General features: G+C 53.0%; 8 non-coding genes across 8 annotated transcripts; all 8 read right to left on the bottom strand.

The window, feature by feature from the left end:
* Nucleotides 1-1,581: 1,581 nt before the first annotated feature.
* On the bottom strand, nt 1,582-1,700 carry LOC141146221 (5S ribosomal RNA). Its single transcript, XR_012244775.1, has one exon. It is a non-coding gene; the product is annotated as a 5S ribosomal RNA (ribosomal RNA).
* Nucleotides 1,701-3,561: 1,861 nt separating this feature from the next.
* LOC141146304 (5S ribosomal RNA) lies at nt 3,562-3,680 on the bottom strand. Its single transcript, XR_012244856.1, has one exon. It is a non-coding gene; the product is annotated as a 5S ribosomal RNA (ribosomal RNA).
* A 1,854-nt stretch (nt 3,681-5,534) lies between these two features.
* LOC141146313 (5S ribosomal RNA) lies at nt 5,535-5,653 on the bottom strand. The gene has a single exon (XR_012244865.1). It is a non-coding gene; the product is annotated as a 5S ribosomal RNA (ribosomal RNA).
* A 1,878-nt stretch (nt 5,654-7,531) lies between these two features.
* LOC141146220 (5S ribosomal RNA) lies at nt 7,532-7,650 on the bottom strand. The gene has a single exon (XR_012244774.1). It is a non-coding gene; the product is annotated as a 5S ribosomal RNA (ribosomal RNA).
* A 1,849-nt stretch (nt 7,651-9,499) lies between these two features.
* On the bottom strand, nt 9,500-9,618 carry LOC141146219 (5S ribosomal RNA). Its single transcript, XR_012244773.1, has one exon. It is a non-coding gene; the product is annotated as a 5S ribosomal RNA (ribosomal RNA).
* A 1,852-nt stretch (nt 9,619-11,470) lies between these two features.
* LOC141146290 (5S ribosomal RNA) lies at nt 11,471-11,589 on the bottom strand. The gene has a single exon (XR_012244842.1). It is a non-coding gene; the product is annotated as a 5S ribosomal RNA (ribosomal RNA).
* Nucleotides 11,590-13,450: 1,861 nt separating this feature from the next.
* On the bottom strand, nt 13,451-13,569 carry LOC141146218 (5S ribosomal RNA). The gene has a single exon (XR_012244772.1). It is a non-coding gene; the product is annotated as a 5S ribosomal RNA (ribosomal RNA).
* Nucleotides 13,570-15,418: 1,849 nt separating this feature from the next.
* On the bottom strand, nt 15,419-15,537 carry LOC141146217 (5S ribosomal RNA). Its single transcript, XR_012244771.1, has one exon. It is a non-coding gene; the product is annotated as a 5S ribosomal RNA (ribosomal RNA).
* Nucleotides 15,538-16,730: the final 1,193 nt, after the last annotated feature.

Here is a 16,730-nt window from a genome sequence, read left to right as displayed (position 1 = left end):
CCTTTTCCCTGACAAGGCTTTGCACCAAAGGAAGAGGAGCAGCAGGGCGCATGTAGCGCGGGGCCTCATGCCTGCACTTGTTAACGCCTTCGCTTTCATACCAGGTGGCCAGCCCATGGATCTCCGGAACCTGGCTTCCGTTCCGCTAGCTACTGGAAACCGACCGCTGCGGAGGGAGCCAGTACATCCACCCCCCCCTGGCTACCAGAGGACCTCTGACCTAGGGTTGCCACCTCATCCCTTTAAACCCGAACACTTATTTATTACGCAGCTTCTGAGGCTGATTAAGGTAGTAATTAAACTCACTTGTTGCCCTTATCTGCCTTAAATTAGCCTTCAGAACCTGTGTAATTCCTATGTGTTCGGGTTTAAAGGGATGGGGTTGCAACTCTACCCTCACCTATAGCAGGCGCCATGCCTCACCACTGGCTGCAGTCAAGCAACTGCTTGACTTGCCCAGTAGGTAGACCTTTTCTTGTAGCGTCGCTTCATACCTCACATGTGCCATACTCACCCAAGTTCTTTTCAATAGGCCTGGAGACCAACATGCATGATGGAGTCCCTTTCAATGACTTCAGAGGAGGCTTAGAACACTTGACGCAACTTTACTGAGAAGTCTTGGGCATTACAGTTCAACATGAACAATGGTCATATCCTGACCCAAACTGCCACTGACTGGCTGCCCAGGACTACCTCTACAAGGTAGTAGTTCATGTTGGTCTTTGAGTTGCCATCTCATCCCTTTATATCCGAACACATATTAATTACAGAAATTCTGTGGCTGATTAAGGTGGTAATTAAACTCACTCGTTGCCTTATCTGCATTCAATTAGCCTCAGAACCTGTGTAATTCATATGTGTTTGGGTTTAAAGGGATGAGGTGGCAACCCTAGTAGGCCTCCTGCAAGCGCTGCCTGATCCCCCGAAACCCAGCCTTCCCCTAAATTTTTTATGACCGGCGGGTAGGCTGGATCCAAAAAAACCCCGGCAGCGCACGCATTAACTCTTTCCCTCCCAGCCTGGGGCAGCCGCTAACTAAAACCACGCTCCTGTAGGCAACCTGCTGCCTACACCCTAGCCGCTTCAGGGCGCAGGTTTCACGACCCGTCGGCTCTGTGGCTTCTCGCTGGCTTCGGCAGTCCGCGTGCGAGCTTCCCCCAGCCTGGGGAGCGCCGCAGAATGTGTTGGCGCAAGGGCGACTAAAGAGGAGGAGTGATAGCACCAAAACGGCTGAGGAGAGCGCTGGAAAAGGGCTGGGCCGTGGAGCCTAAGCGGGATGTAGGATGGGGGCTAGCTAGGTGGGGGTTGCGTCCGGCCGTTGCTTTGCTGTCTACAGGGACTGGATGCGTGGCAAGCTCCTGAGGTAGGGAGGGAGGGAGGGAGGGAGAGAGAGAAAGAAGAAAGAAAGTGTATTTTTGAAAGAAGGGGTGAGGAAAGGGAGGAGGGCGAAGAAAAAGTGGGGGCTGGACTAGTGATTTTGTAGGAGCTAGGTGTGCAGGAGGGCTTGCAGAGCGGGTTTTGTTAAAAGAGAATGTAAAAAGAGGCATAGAGGAGAGTGACCCCTGCTGGAAGAAAAGCAAAAGCCTACAGCACCTGGTATTCCCAGGCGGTCTCCCATCCAAGTACTAACCAGGCCCGACCCTGCTTAGCTTCCGAGATCAGACGAGAGCGGGCGCATTCAGGGTGGTGTGGCCGTAGGCAAAGCTCATGGTCTCTTTCAAGCCTCTTGTACTTGTCACCGGCAGCCTGGCTCCGCCTTTCCTTGACTTTGCTACAATCAGCAGTGCCTTTTGACAAGCAACGCAGCACACCCCACCTTGTCGTCTCTCCTCTCTCTCGCTCGCTCGCTCGCTCTCTTCAACCCCCCTGCCTCTTGCTGCCTCTTTAACCTCTTCCTGCCTGCACCTTCTCACACACATACTCAGCCTGGCTTCAAAGGCTCCTTTCTGGCTTCCCCTGGCCTGACTTTTAACCTTTTCCCTGACAAGGCTTTGCACCAAAGGAAGAGGAGCAGCAGGGCGCATGTAGCGCGGGGCCTCATGCCTGCACTTGTTAACGCCTTCGCTTTCATACCAGGTGGCCAGCCCATGGATCTCCGGAACCTGGCTTCCGTTCCGCTAGCTACTGGAAACCGACCGCTGCGGAGGGAGCCAGTACATCCACCCCCCCCTGGCTACCAGAGGACCTCTGACCTAGGGTTGCCACCTCATCCCTTTAAACCCGAACACTTATTTATTACGCAGCTTCTGAGGCTGATTAAGGTAGTAATTAAACTCACTTGTTGCCCTTATCTGCCTTAAATTAGCCTTCAGAACCTGTGTAATTCCTATGTGTTCGGGTTTAAAGGGATGGGGTTGCAACTCTACCCTCACCTATAGCAGGCGCCATGCCTCACCACTGGCTGCAGTCAAGCAACTGCTTGACTTGCCCAGTAGGTAGACCTTTTCTTGTAGCGTCGCTTCATACCTCACATGTGCCATACTCACCCAAGTTCTTTATAATAGGCCTGGAGACCAACATGCATGATGGAGTCCCTTTCAATGACTTCAGAGGAGGCTTAGAACACTTGACGCAACTTTACTGAGAAGTCTTGGGCATTACAGTTCAACATGAACAATGGTCATATCCTGACCCAAACTGCCACTGACTGGCTGCCCAGGACTACCTCTACAAGGTAGTAGTTCATGTTGGTCTTTGAGTTGCCATCTCATCCCTTTATATCCGAACACATATTAATTACAGAAATTCTGTGGCTGATTAAGGTGGTAATTAAACTCACTCGTTGCCTTATCTGCATTCAATTAGCCTCAGAACCTGTGTAATTCATATGTGTTTGGGTTTAAAGGGATGAGGTGGCAACCCTAGTAGGCCTCCTGCAAGCGCTGCCTGATCCCCCGAAACCCAGCCTTCCCCTAAATTTTTTATGACCGGCGGGTAGGCTGGATCCAAAAAAACCCCGGCAGCGCACGCATTAACTCTTTCCCTCCCAGCCTGGGGCAGCCGCTAACTAAAACCACGCTCCTGTAGGCAACCTGCTGCCTACACCCTAGCCGCTTCAGGGCGCAGGTTTCACGACCCGTCGGCTCTGTGGCTTCTCGCTGGCTTCGGCAGTCCGCGTGCGAGCTTCCCCCAGCCTGGGGAGCGCCGCAGAATGTGTTGGCGCAAGGGCGACTAAAGAGGAGGAGTGATAGCACCAAAACGGCTGAGGAGAGCGCTGGAAAAGGGCTGGGCCGTGGAGCCTAAGCGGGATGTAGGATGGGGGCTAGCTAGGTGGGGGTTGCGTCCGGCCGTTGCTTTGCTGTCTACAGGGACTGGATGCGTGGCAAGCTCCTGAGGTAGGTAGGGAGGGAGGGAGGGAGGGAGGGAGAGAGAGAAAGAAGAAAGAAAGTGTATTTTTGAAAGAAGGGGTGAGGAAAGGGAGGAGGGCGAAGAAAAAGTGGGGGCTGGACTGGTGATTTTGTAGGAGCTAGGTGTGCAGGAGGGCTTGCAGAGCGGGTTTTGTTAAAAGAGAATGTAAAAAGAGGCATAGAGGAGAGTGACCCCTGCTGGAAGAAAAGCAAAAGCCTACAGCACCTGGTATTCCCAGGCGGTCTCACATCCAAGTACTAACCAGGCCCGACCCTGCTTAGCTTCCGAGATCAGACGAGAGCGGGCGCATTCAGGGTGGTGTGGCCGTAGGCAAAGCTCATGGTCTCTTTCAAGCCTCTTGTACTTGTCACCGGCAGCCTGGCTCCGCCTTTCCTTGACTTTGCTACAATCAGCAGTGCCTTTTGACAAGCAACGCAGCACACCCCACCTTGTCGTCTCTCCTCTCTCTCGCTCGCTCGCTCGCTCTCTTCAACCCCCCTGCCTCTTGCTGCCTCTTTAACCTCTTCCTGCCTGCACCTTCTCACACACATACTCAGCCTGGCTTCAAAGGCTCCTTTCTGGCTTCCCCTGGCCTGACTTTTAACCTTTTCCCTGACAAGGCTTTGCACCAAAGGAAGAGGAGCAGCAGGGCGCATGTAGCGCGGGGCCTCATGCCTGCACTTGTTAACGCCTTCGCTTTCATACCAGGTGGCCAGCCCATGGATCTCCGGAACCTGGCTTCCGTTCCGCTAGCTACTGGAAACCGACCGCTGCGGAGGGAGCCAGTACATCCACCCCCCCCTGGCTACCAGAGGACCTCTGACCTAGGGTTGCCACCTCATCCCTTTAAACCCGAACACTTATTTATTACGCAGCTTCTGAGGCTGATTAAGGTAGTAATTAAACTCACTTGTTGCCCTTATCTGCCTTAAATTAGCCTTCAGAACCTGTGTAATTCCTATGTGTTCGGGTTTAAAGGGATGGGGTTGCAACTCTACCCTCACCTATAGCAGGCGCCATGCCTCACCACTGGCTGCAGTCAAGCAACTGCTTGACTTGCCCAGTAGGTAGACCTTTTCTTGTAGCGTCGCTTCATACCTCACATGTGCCATACTCACCCAAGTTCTTTTCAATAGGCCTGGAGACCAACATGCATGATGGAGTCCCTTTCAATGACTTCAGAGGAGGCTTAGAACACTTGACGCAACTTTACTGAGAAGTCTTGGGCATTACAGTTCAACATGAACAATGGTCATATCCTGACCCAAACTGCCACTGACTGGCTGCCCAGGACTACCTCTACAAGGTAGTAGTTCATGTTGGTCTTTGAGTTGCCATCTCATCCCTTTATATCCGAACACATATTAATTACAGAAATTCTGTGGCTGATTAAGGTGGTAATTAAACTCACTCGTTGCCTTATCTGCATTCAATTAGCCTCAGAACCTGTGTAATTCATATGTGTTTGGGTTTAAAGGGATGAGGTGGCAACCCTAGTAGGCCTCCTGCAAGCGCTGCCTGATCCCCCGAAACCCAGCCTTCCCCTAAATTTTTTATGACCGGCGGGTAGGCTGGATCCAAAAAAAACCCCGGCAGCGCACGCATTAACTCTTTCCCTCCCAGCCTGGGGCAGCCGCTAACTAAAACCACGCTCCTGTAGGCAACCTGCTGCCTACACCCTAGCCGCTTCAGGGCGCAGGTTTCACGACCCGTCGGCTCTGTGGCTTCTCGCTGGCTTCGGCAGTCCGCGTGCGAGCTTCCCCCAGCCTGGGGAGCGCCGCAGAATGTGTTGGCGCAAGGGCGACTAAAGAGGAGGAGTGATAGCACCAAAACGGCTGAGGAGAGCGCTGGAAAAGGGCTGGGCCGTGGAGCCTAAGCGGGATGTAGGATGGGGGCTAGCTAGGTGGGGGTTGCGTCCGGCCGTTGCTTTGCTGTCTACAGGGACTGGATGCGTGGCAAGCTCCTGAGGTAGGGAGGGAGGGAGGGAGGGAGAGAGAGAAAGAAGAAAGAAAGTGTATTTTTGAAAGAAGGGGTGAGGAAAGGGAGGAGGGCGAAGAAAAAGTGGGGGCTGGACTGGTGATTTTGTAGGAGCTAGGTGTGCAGGAGGGCTTGCAGAGCGGGTTTTGTTAAAAGAGAATGTAAAAAGAGGCATAGAGGAGAGTGACCCCTGCTGGAAGAAAAGCAAAAGCCTACAGCACCTGGTATTCCCAGGCGGTCTCCCATCCAAGTTCTAACCAGGCCCGACCCTGCTTTGCTTCCGAGATCAGACGAGAGCGGGCGCATTCAGGGTGGTGTGGCCGTAGGCAAAGCTCATGGTCTCTTTCAAGCCTCTTGTACTTGTCACCGGCAGCCTGGCTCCGCCTTTCCTTGACTTTGCTACAATCAGCAGTGCCTTTTGACAAGCAACGCAGCACACCCCACCTTGTCGTCTCTCCTCTCTCTCGCTCGCTTGCTCGCTCTCTTCAACCCCCCTGCCTCTTGCTGCCTCTTTAACCTCTTCCTGCCTGCACCTTCTCACACACATACTCAGCCTGGCTTCAAAGGCTCCTTTCTGGCTTCCCCTGGCCTGACTTTTAACCTTTTCCCTGACAAGGCTTTGCACCAAAGGAAGAGGAGCAGCAGGGCGCATGTAGCGCGGGGCCTCATGCCTGCACTTGTTAACGCCTTCGCTTTCATACCAGGTGGCCAGCCCATGGATCTCCGGAACCTGGCTTCCGTTCCGCTAGCTACTGGAAACCGACCGCTGCGGAGGGAGCCAGTACATCCACCCCCCCCCTGGCTACCAGAGGACCTCTGACCTAGGGTTGCCACCTCATCCCTTTAAACCCGAACACTTATTTATTACGCAGCTTCTGAGGCTGATTAAGGTAGTAATTAAACTCACTTGTTGCCCTTATCTGCCTTAAATTAGCCTTCAGAACCTGTGTAATTCCTATGTGTTCGGGTTTAAAGGGATGGGGTTGCAACTCTACCCTCACCTATAGCAGGCGCCATGCCTCACCACTGGCTGCAGTCAAGCAACTGCTTGACTTGCCCAGTAGGTAGACCTTTTCTTGTAGCGTCGCTTCATACCTCACATGTGCCATACTCACCCAAGTTCTTTTCAATAGGCCTGGAGACCAACATGCATGATGGAGTCCCTTTCAATGACTTCAGAGGAGGCTTAGAACACTTGACGCAACTTTACTGAGAAGTCTTGGGCATTACAGTTCAACATGAACAATGGTCATATCCTGACCCAAACTGCCACTGACTGGCTGCCCAGGACTACCTCTACAAGGTAGTAGTTCATGTTGGTCTTTGAGTTGCCATCTCATCCCTTTATATCCGAACACATATTAATTACAGAAATTCTGTGGCTGATTAAGGTGGTAATTAAACTCACTCGTTGCCTTATCTGCATTCAATTAGCCTCAGAACCTGTGTAATTCATATGTGTTTGGGTTTAAAGGGATGAGGTGGCAACCCTAGTAGGCCTCCTGCAAGCGCTGCCTGATCCCCCGAAACCCAGCCTTCCCCTAAATTTTTTATGACCGGCGGGTAGGCTGGATCCAAAAAAACCCCGGCAGCGCACGCATTAACTCTTTCCCTCCCAGCCTGGGGCAGCCGCTAACTAAAACCACGCTCCTGTAGGCAACCTGCTGCCTACACCCTAGCCGCTTCAGGGCGCAGGTTTCACGACCCGTCGGCTCTGTGGCTTCTCGCTGGCTTCGGCAGTCCGCGTGCGAGCTTCCCCCAGCCTGGGGAGCGCCGCAGAATGTGTTGGCGCAAGGGCGACTAAAGAGGAGGAGTGATAGCACCAAAACGGCTGAGAAGAGCGCTGGAAAAGGGCTGGGCCGTGGAGCCTAAGCGGGATGTAGGATGGGGGCTAGCTAGGTGGGGGTTGCGTCCGGCCGTTGCTTTGCTGTCTACAGGGACTGGATGCGTGGCAAGCTCCTGAGGTAGGTAGGGAGGTAGGGAGGGAGGGAGGGAGGGAGGGAGGGAGGGAGAGAGAGAAAGAAGAAAGAAAGTGTATTTTTGAAAGAAGGGGTGAGGAAAGGGAGGAGGGCGAAGAAAAAGTGGGGGCTGGACTGGTGATTTTGTAGGAGCTAGGTGTGCAGGAGGGCTTGCAGAGCGGGTTTTGTTAAAAGAGAATGTAAAAAGAGGCATAGAGGAGAGTGACCCCTGCTGGAAGAAAAGCAAAAGCCTACAGCACCTGGTATTCCCAGGCGGTCTCCCATCCAAGTACTAACCAGGCCCGACCCTGCTTAGCTTCCGAGATCAGACGAGAGCGGGCGCATTCAGGGTGGTGTGGCCGTAGGCAAAGCTCATGGTCTCTTTCAAGCCTCTTGTACTTGTCACCGGCAGCCTGGCTCCGCCTTTCCTTGACTTTGCTACAATCAGCAGTGCCTTTTGACAAGCAACGCAGCACACCCCACCTTGTCGTCTCTCCTCTCTCTCGCTCGCTTGCTCTCTTCAACCCCCCTGCCTCTTGCTGCCTCTTTAACCTCTTCCTGCCTGCACCTTCTCACACACATACTCAGCCTGGCTTCAAAGGCTCCTTTCTGGCTTCCCCTGGCCTGACTTTTAACCTTTTCCCTGACAAGGCTTTGCACCAAAGGAAGAGGAGCAGCAGGGCGCATGTAGCGCGGGGCCTCATGCCTGCACTTGTTAACGCCTTCGCTTTCATACCAGGTGGCCAGCCCATGGATCTCTGGAACCTGGCTTCCGTTCCGCTAGCTACTGGAAACCGACCGCTGCGGAGGGAGCCAGTACATCCACCCCCCCCTGGCTACCAGAGGACCTCTGACCTAGGGTTGCCACCTCATTCCTTTAAACCCGAACACTTATTTATTACGCAGCTTCTGAGGCTGATTAAGGTAGTAATTAAACTCACTTGTTGCCCTTATCTGCCTTAAATTAGCCTTCAGAACCTGTGTAATTCCTATGTGTTCGGGTTTAAAGGGATGGGGTTGCAACTCTACCCTCACCTATAGCAGGCGCCATGCCTCACCACTGGCTGCAGTCAAGCAACTGCTTGACTTGCCCAGTAGGTAGACCTTTTCTTGTAGCGTCGCTTCATACCTCACATGTGCCATACTCACCCAAGTTCTTTTCAATAGGCCTGGAGACCAACATGCATGATGGAGTCCCTTTCAATGACTTCAGAGGAGGCTTAGAACACTTGACGCAACTTTACTGAGAAGTCTTGGGCATTACAGTTCAACATGAACAATGGTCATATCCTGACCCAAACTGCCACTGACTGGCTGCCCAGGACTACCTCTACAAGGTAGTAGTTCATGTTGGTCTTTGAGTTGCCATCTCATCCCTTTATATCCGAACACATATTAATTACAGAAATTCTGTGGCTGATTAAGGTGGTAATTAAACTCACTCGTTGCCTTATCTGCATTCAATTAGCCTCAGAACCTGTGTAATTCATATGTGTTTGGGTTTAAAGGGATGAGGTGGCAACCCTAGTAGGCCTCCTGCAAGCGCTGCCTGATCCCCCGAAACCCAGCCTTCCCCTAAATTTTTTATGACCGGCGGGTAGGCTGGATCCAAAAAAACCCCGGCAGCGCACGCATTAACTCTTTCCCTCCCAGCCTGGGGCAGCCGCTAACTAAAACCACGCTCCTGTAGGCAACCTGCTGCCTACACCCTAGCCGCTTCAGGGCGCAGGTTTCACGACCCGTCGGCTCTGTGGCTTCTCGCTGGCTTCGGCAGTCCGCGTGCGAGCTTCCCCCAGCCTGGGGAGCGCCGCAGAATGTGTTGGCGCAAGGGCGACTAAAGAGGAGGAGTGATAGCACCAAAACGGCTGAGAAGAGCGCTGGAAAAGGGCTGGGCCGTGGAGCCTAAGCGGGATGTAGGATGGGGGCTAGCTAGGTGGGGGTTGCGTCCGGCCGTTGCTTTGCTGTCTACAGGGACTGGATGCGTGGCAAGCTCCTGAGGTAGGTAGGGAGGGAGGGAGGGAGAGAGAGAAAGAAGAAAGAAAGTGTATTTTTGAAAGAAGGGGTGAGGAAAGGGAGGAGGGCGAAGAAAAAGTGGGGGCTGGACTGGTGATTTTGTAGGAGCTAGGTGTGCAGGAGGGCTTGCAGAGCGGGTTTTGTTAAAAGAGAATGTAAAAAGAGGCATAGAGGAGAGTGACCCCTGCTGGAAGAAAAGCAAAAGCCTACAGCACCTGGTATTCCCAGGCGGTCTCCCATCCAAGTACTAACCAGGCCCGACCCTGCTTAGCTTCCGAGATCAGACGAGAGCGGGCGCATTCAGGGTGGTGTGGCCGTAGGCAAAGCTCATGGTCTCTTTCAAGCCTCTTGTACTTGTCACCGGCAGCCTGGCTCCGCCTTTCCTTGACTTTGCTACAATCAGCAGTGCCTTTTGACAAGCAACGCAGCACACCCCACCTTGTCGTCTCTCCTCTCTCTCGCTCGCTCGCTCGCTCTCTTCAACCCCCCTGCCTCTTGCTGCCTCTTTAACCTCTTCCTGCCTGCACCTTCTCACACACATACTCAGCCTGGCTTCAAAGGCTCCTTTCTGGCTTCCCCTGGCCTGACTTTTAACCTTTTCCCTGACAAGGCTTTGCACCAAAGGAAGAGGAGCAGCAGGGCGCATGTAGCGCGGGGCCTCATGCCTGCACTTGTTAACGCCTTCGCTTTCATACCAGGTGGCCAGCCCATGGATCTCCGGAACCTGGCTTCCGTTCCGCTAGCTACTGGAAACCGACCGCTGCGGAGGGAGCCAGTACATCCACCCCCCCTGGCTACCAGAGGACCTCTGACCTAGGGTTGCCACCTCATCCCTTTAAACCCGAACACTTATTTATTACGCAGCTTCTGAGGCTGATTAAGGTAGTAATTAAACTCACTTGTTGCCCTTATCTGCCTTAAATTAGCCTTCAGAACCTGTGTAATTCCTATGTGTTCGGGTTTAAAGGGATGGGGTTGCAACTCTACCCTCACCTATAGCAGGCGCCATGCCTCACCACTGGCTGCAGTCAAGCAACTGCTTGACTTGCCCAGTAGGTAGACCTTTTCTTGTAGCGTCGCTTCATACCTCACATGTGCCATACTCACCCAAGTTCTTTTCAATGGGCCTGGAGACCAACATGCATGATGGAGTCCCTTTCAATGACTTCAGAGGAGGCTTAGAACACTTGACGCAACTTTACTGAGAAGTCTTGGGCATTACAGTTCAACATGAACAATGGTCATATCCTGACCCAAACTGCCACTGACTGGCTGCCCAGGACTACCTCTACAAGGTAGTAGTTCATGTTGGTCTTTGAGTTGCCATCTCATCCCTTTATATCCGAACACATATTAATTACAGAAATTCTGTGGCTGATTAAGGTGGTAATTAAACTCACTCGTTGCCTTATCTGCATTCAATTAGCCTCAGAACCTGTGTAATTCATATGTGTTTGGGTTTAAAGGGATGAGGTGGCAACCCTAGTAGGCCTCCTGCAAGCGCTGCCTGATCCCCCGAAACCCAGCCTTCCCCTAAATTTTTTATGACCGGCGGGTAGGCTGGATCCAAAAAAACCCCGGCAGCGCACGCATTAACTCTTTCCCTCCCAGCCTGGGGCAGCCGCTAACTAAAACCACGCTCCTGTAGGCAACCTGCTGCCTACACCCTAGCCGCTTCAGGGCGCAGGTTTCACGACCCGTCGGCTCTGTGGCTTCTCGCTAGCTTCGGCAGTCCGCGTGCGAGCTTCCCCCAGCCTGGGGAGCGCGGCAGAATGTGTTGGCGCAAGGGCGACTAAAGAGGAGGAGTGATAGCACCAAAACGGCTGAGAAGAGCGCTGGAAAAGGGCTGGGCCGTGGAGCCTAAGCGGGATGTAGGATGGGGGCTAGCTAGGTGGGGGTTGCGTCCGGCCGTTGCTTTGCTGTCTACAGGGACTGGATGCGTGGCAAGCTCCTGAGGTAGGTAGGGAGGGAGGGAGGGAGAGAGAGAAAGAAGAAAGAAAGTGTATTTTTGAAAGAAGGGGTGAGGAAAGGGAGGAGGGCGAAGAAAAAGTGGGGGCTGGACTGGTGATTTTGTAGGAGCTAGGTGTGCAGGAGGGCTTGCAGAGCGGGTTTTGTTAAAAGAGAATGTAAAAAGAGGCATAGAGGAGAGTGACCCCTGCTGGAAGAAAAGCAAAAGCCTACAGCACCTGGTATTCCCAGGCGGTCTCCCATCCAAGTACTAACCAGGCCCGACCCTGCTTGGCTTCCGAGATCAGACGAGAGCGGGCGCATTCAGGGTGGTGTGGCCGTAGGCAAAGCTCATGGTCTCTTTCAAGCCTCTTGTACTTGTCACCGGCAGCCTGGCTCCGCCTTTCCTTGACTTTGCTACAATCAGCAGTGCCTTTTGACAAGCAACGCAGCACACCCCACCTTGTCGTCTCTCCTCTCTCTCGCTCGCTCGCTCGCTCTCTTCAACCCCCCTGCCTCTTGCTGCCTCTTTAACCTCTTCCTGCCTGCACCTTCTCACACACATACTCAGCCTGGCTTCAAAGGCTCCTTTCTGGCTTCCCCTGGCCTGACTTTTAACCTTTTCCCTGACAAGGCTTTGCACCAAAGGAAGAGGAGCAGCAGGGCGCATGTAGCGCGGGGCCTCATGCCTGCACTTGTTAACGCCTTCGCTTTCATACCAGGTGGCCAGCCCATGGATCTCTGGAACCTGGCTTCCGTTCCGCTAGCTACTGGAAACCGACCGCTGCGGAGGGAGCCAGTACATCCACCCCCCCCTGGCTACCAGAGGACCTCTGACCTAGGGTTGCCACCTCATTCCTTTAAACCCGAACACTTATTTATTACGCAGCTTCTGAGGCTGATTAAGGTAGTAATTAAACTCACTTGTTGCCCTTATCTGCCTTAAATTAGCCTTCAGAACCTGTGTAATTCCTATGTGTTCGGGTTTAAAGGGATGGGGTTGCAACTCTACCCTCACCTATAGCAGGCGCCATGCCTCACCACTGGCTGCAGTCAAGCAACTGCTTGACTTGCCCAGTAGGTAGACCTTTTCTTGTAGCGTCGCTTCATACCTCACATGTGCCATACTCACCCAAGTTCTTTTCAATAGGCCTGGAGACCAACATGCATGATGGAGTCCCTTTCAATGACTTCAGAGGAGGCTTAGAACACTTGACGCAACTTTACTGAGAAGTCTTGGGCATTACAGTTCAACATGAACAATGGTCATATCCTGACCCAAACTGCCACTGACTGGCTGCCCAGGACTACCTCTACAAGGTAGTAGTTCATGTTGGTCTTTGAGTTGCCATCTCATCCCTTTATATCCGAACACATATTAATTACAGAAATTCTGTGGCTGATTAAGGTGGTAATTAAACTCACTCGTTGCCTTATCTGCATTCAATTAGCCTCAGAACCTGTGTAATTCATATGTGTTTGGGTTTAAAGGGATGAGGTGGCAACCCTAGTAGGCCTCCTGCAAGCGCTGCCTGATCCCCCGAAACCCAGCCTTCCCCTAAATTTTTTATGACCGGCGGGTAGGCTGGATCCAAAAAAACCCCGGCAGCGCACGCATTAACTCTTTCCCTCCCAGCCTGGGGCAGCCGCTAACTAAAACCACGCTCCTGTAGGCAACCTGCTGCCTACACCCTAGCCGCTTCAGGGCGCAGGTTTCACGACCCGTCGGCTCTGTGGCTTCTCGCTAGCTTCGGCAGTCCGCGTGCGAGCTTCCCCCAGCCTGGGGAGCGCCGCAGAATGTGTTGGCGCAAGGGCGACTAAAGAGGAGGAGTGATAGCACCAAAACGGCTGAGAAGAGCGCTGGAAAAGGGCTGGGCCGTGGAGCCTAAGCGGGATGTAGGATGGGGGCTAGCTAGGTGGGGGTTGCGTCTGGCCGTTGCTTTGCTGTCTACAGGGACTGGATGCGTGGCAAGCTCCTGAGGTAGGGAGGGAGGGAGGGAGGGAGGGAGGGAGAGAGAGAAAGAAGAAAGAAAGTGTATTTTTGAAAGAAGGGGTGAGGAAAGGGAGGAGGGCGAAGAAAAAGTGGGGGCTGGACTGGTGATTTTGTAGGAGCTAGGTGTGCAGGAGGGCTTGCAGAGCGGGTTTTGTTAAAAGAGAATGTAAAAAGAGGCATAGAGGAGAGTGACCCCTGCTGGAAGAAAAGCAAAAGCCTACAGCACCTGGTATTCCCAGGCGGTCTCCCATCCAAGTACTAACCAGGCCCGACCCTGCTTAGCTTCCGAGATCAGACGAGAGCGGGCGCATTCAGGGTGGTGTGGCCGTAGGCAAAGCTCATGGTCTCTTTCAAGCCTCTTGTACTTGTCACCGGCAGCCTGGCTCCGCCTTTCCTTGACTTTGCTACAATCAGCAGTGCCTTTTGACAAGCAACGCAGCACACCCCACCTTGTCGTCTCTCCTCTCTCTCGCTCGCTCGCTCGCTCTCTTCAACCCCCCTGCCTCTTGCTGCCTCTTTAACCTCTTCCTGCCTGCACCTTCTCACACACATACTCAGCCTGGCTTCAAAGGCTCCTTTCTGGCTTCCCCTGGCCTGACTTTTAACCTTTTCCCTGACAAGGCTTTGCACCAAAGGAAGAGGAGCAGCAGGGCGCATGTAGCGCGGGGCCTCATGCCTGCACTTGTTAACGCCTTCGCTTTCATACCAGGTGGCCAGCCCATGGATCTCCGGAACCTGGCTTCCGTTCCGCTAGCTACTGGAAACCGACCGCTGCGGAGGGAGCCAGTACATCCACCCCCCCCTGGCTACCAGAGGACCTCTGACCTAGGGTTGCCACCTCATCCCTTTAAACCCGAACACTTATTTATTACGCAGCTTCTGAGGCTGATTAAGGTAGTAATTAAACTCACTTGTTGCCCTTATCTGCCTTAAATTAGCCTTCAGAACCTGTGTAATTCCTATGTGTTCGGGTTTAAAGGGATGGGGTTGCAACTCTACCCTCACCTATAGCAGGCGCCATGCCTCACCACTGGCTGCAGTCAAGCAACTGCTTGACTTGCCCAGTAGGTAGAACTTTTCTTGTAGCGTCGCTTCATACCTCACATGTGCCATACTCACCCAAGTTCTTTTCAATAGGCCTGGAGACCAACATGCATGATGGAGTCCCTTTCAATGACTTCAGAGGAGGCTTAGAACACTTGACGCAACTTTACTGAGAAGTCTTGGGCATTACAGTTCAACATGAACAATGGTCATATCCTGACCCAAACTGCCACTGACTGGCTGCCCAGGACTACCTCTACAAGGTAGTAGTTCATGTTGGTCTTTGAGTTGCCATCTCATCCCTTTATATCCGAACACATATTAATTACAGAAATTCTGTGGCTGATTAAGGTGGTAATTAAACTCACTCGTTGCCTTATCTGCATTCAATTAGCCTCAGAACCTGTGTAATTCATATGTGTTTGGGTTTAAAGGGATGAGGTGGCAACCCTAGTAGGCCTCCTGCAAGCGCTGCCTGATCCCCCGAAACCCAGCCTTCCCCTAAATTTTTTATGACCGGCGGGTAGGCTGGATCCAAAAAAACCCCGGCAGCGCACGCATTAACTCTTTCCCTCCCAGCCTGGGGCAGCCGCTAACTAAAACCACGCTCCTGTAGGCAACCTGCTGCCTACACCCTAGCCGCTTCAGGGCGCAGGTTTCACGACCCGTCGGCTCTGTGGCTTCTCGCTGGCTTCGGCAGTCCGCGTGCGAGCTTCCCCCAGCCTGGGGAGCGCCGCAGAATGTGTTGGCGCAAGGGCGACTAAAGAGGAGGAGTGATAGCACCAAAACGGCTGAGGAGAGCGCTGGAAAAGGGCTGGGCCGTGGAGCCTAAGCGGGATGTAGGATGGGGGCTAGCTAGGTGGGGGTTGCGTCCGGCCGTTGCTTTGCTGTCTACAGGGACTGGATGCGTGGCAAGCTCCTGAGGTAGGGAGGGAGGGAGGGAGAGAGAGAAAGAAGAAAGAAAGTGTATTTTTGAAAGAAGGGGTGAGGAAAGGGAGGAGGGCGAAGAAAAAGTGGGGGCTGGACTGGTGATTTTGTAGGAGCTAGGTGTGCAGGAGGGCTTGCAGAGCGGGTTTTGTTAAAAGAGAATGTAAAAAGAGGCATAGAGGAGAGTGACCCCTGCTGGAAGAAAAGCAAAAGCCTACAGCACCTGGTATTCCCAGGCGGTCTCCCATCCAAGTACTAACCAGGCCCGACCCTGCTTAGCTTCCGAGATCAGACGAGAGCGGGCGCATTCAGGGTGGTGTGGCCGTAGGCAAAGCTCATGGTCTCTTTCAAGCCTCTTGTACTTGTCACCGGCAGCCTGGCTCCGCCTTTCCTTGACTTTGCTACAATCAGCAGTGCCTTTTGACAAGCAACGCAGCACACCCCACCTTGTCGTCTCTCCTCTCTCTCGCTCGCTCGCTCGCTCTCTTCAACCCCCCTGCCTCTTGCTGCCTCTTTAACCTCTTCCTGCCTGCACCTTCTCACACACATACTCAGCCTGGCTTCAAAGGCTCCTTTCTGGCTTCCCCTGGCCTGACTTTTAACCTTTTCCCTGACAAGGCTTTGCACCAAAGGAAGAGGAGCAGCAGGGCGCATGTAGCGCGGGGCCTCATGCCTGCACTTGTTAACGCCTTCGCTTTCATACCAGGTGGCCAGCCCATGGATCTCCGGAACCTGGCTTCCGTTCCGCTAGCTACTGGAAACCGACCGCTGCGGAGGGAGCCAGTACATCCACCCCCCCCTGGCTACCAGAGGACCTCTGACCTAGGGTTGCCACCTCATCCCTTTAAACCCGAACACTTATTTATTACGCAGCTTCTGAGGCTGATTAAGGTAGTAATTAAACTCACTTGTTGCCCTTATCTGCCTTAAATTAGCCTTCAGAACCTGTGTAATTCCTATGTGTTCGGGTTTAAAGGGATGGGGTTGCAACTCTACCCTCACCTATAGCAGGCGCCATGCCTCACCACTGGCTGCAGTCAAGCAACTGCTTGACTTGCCCAGTAGGTAGACCTTTTCTTGTAGCGTCGCTTCATACCTCACATGTGCCATACTCACCCAAGTTCTTTTCAATAGGCCTGGAGACCAACATGCATGATGGAGTCCCTTTCAATGACTTCAGAGGAGGCTTAGAACACTTGACGCAACTTTACTGAGAAGTCTTGGGCATTACAGTTCAACATGAACAATGGTCATATCCTGACCCAAACTGCCACTGACTGGCTGCCCAGGACTACCTCTACAAGGTAGTAGTTCATGTTGGTCTTTGAGTTGCCATCTCATCCCTTTATATCCGAACACATATTAATTACAGAAATTCTGTGGCTGATTAAGGTGGTAATTAAACTCACTCGTTGCCTTATCTGCATTCAATTAGCCTCAGAACCTGTGTAATTCATATGTGTTTGGGTTTAAAGGGATGAGGTGGCAACCCTAGTAGGCCTCCTGCAAGCGCTGCCTGATCC

Source organism: Aquarana catesbeiana, linkage group LG05 (assembly GCF_042186555.1).
Source record: "Aquarana catesbeiana isolate 2022-GZ linkage group LG05, ASM4218655v1, whole genome shotgun sequence".
NCBI lineage: Eukaryota > Metazoa > Chordata > Amphibia > Anura > Ranidae > Aquarana > Aquarana catesbeiana.
Note: the sequence above shows the minus strand (reverse complement) of the source record. Positions and strands in the feature narration are given on the sequence as shown.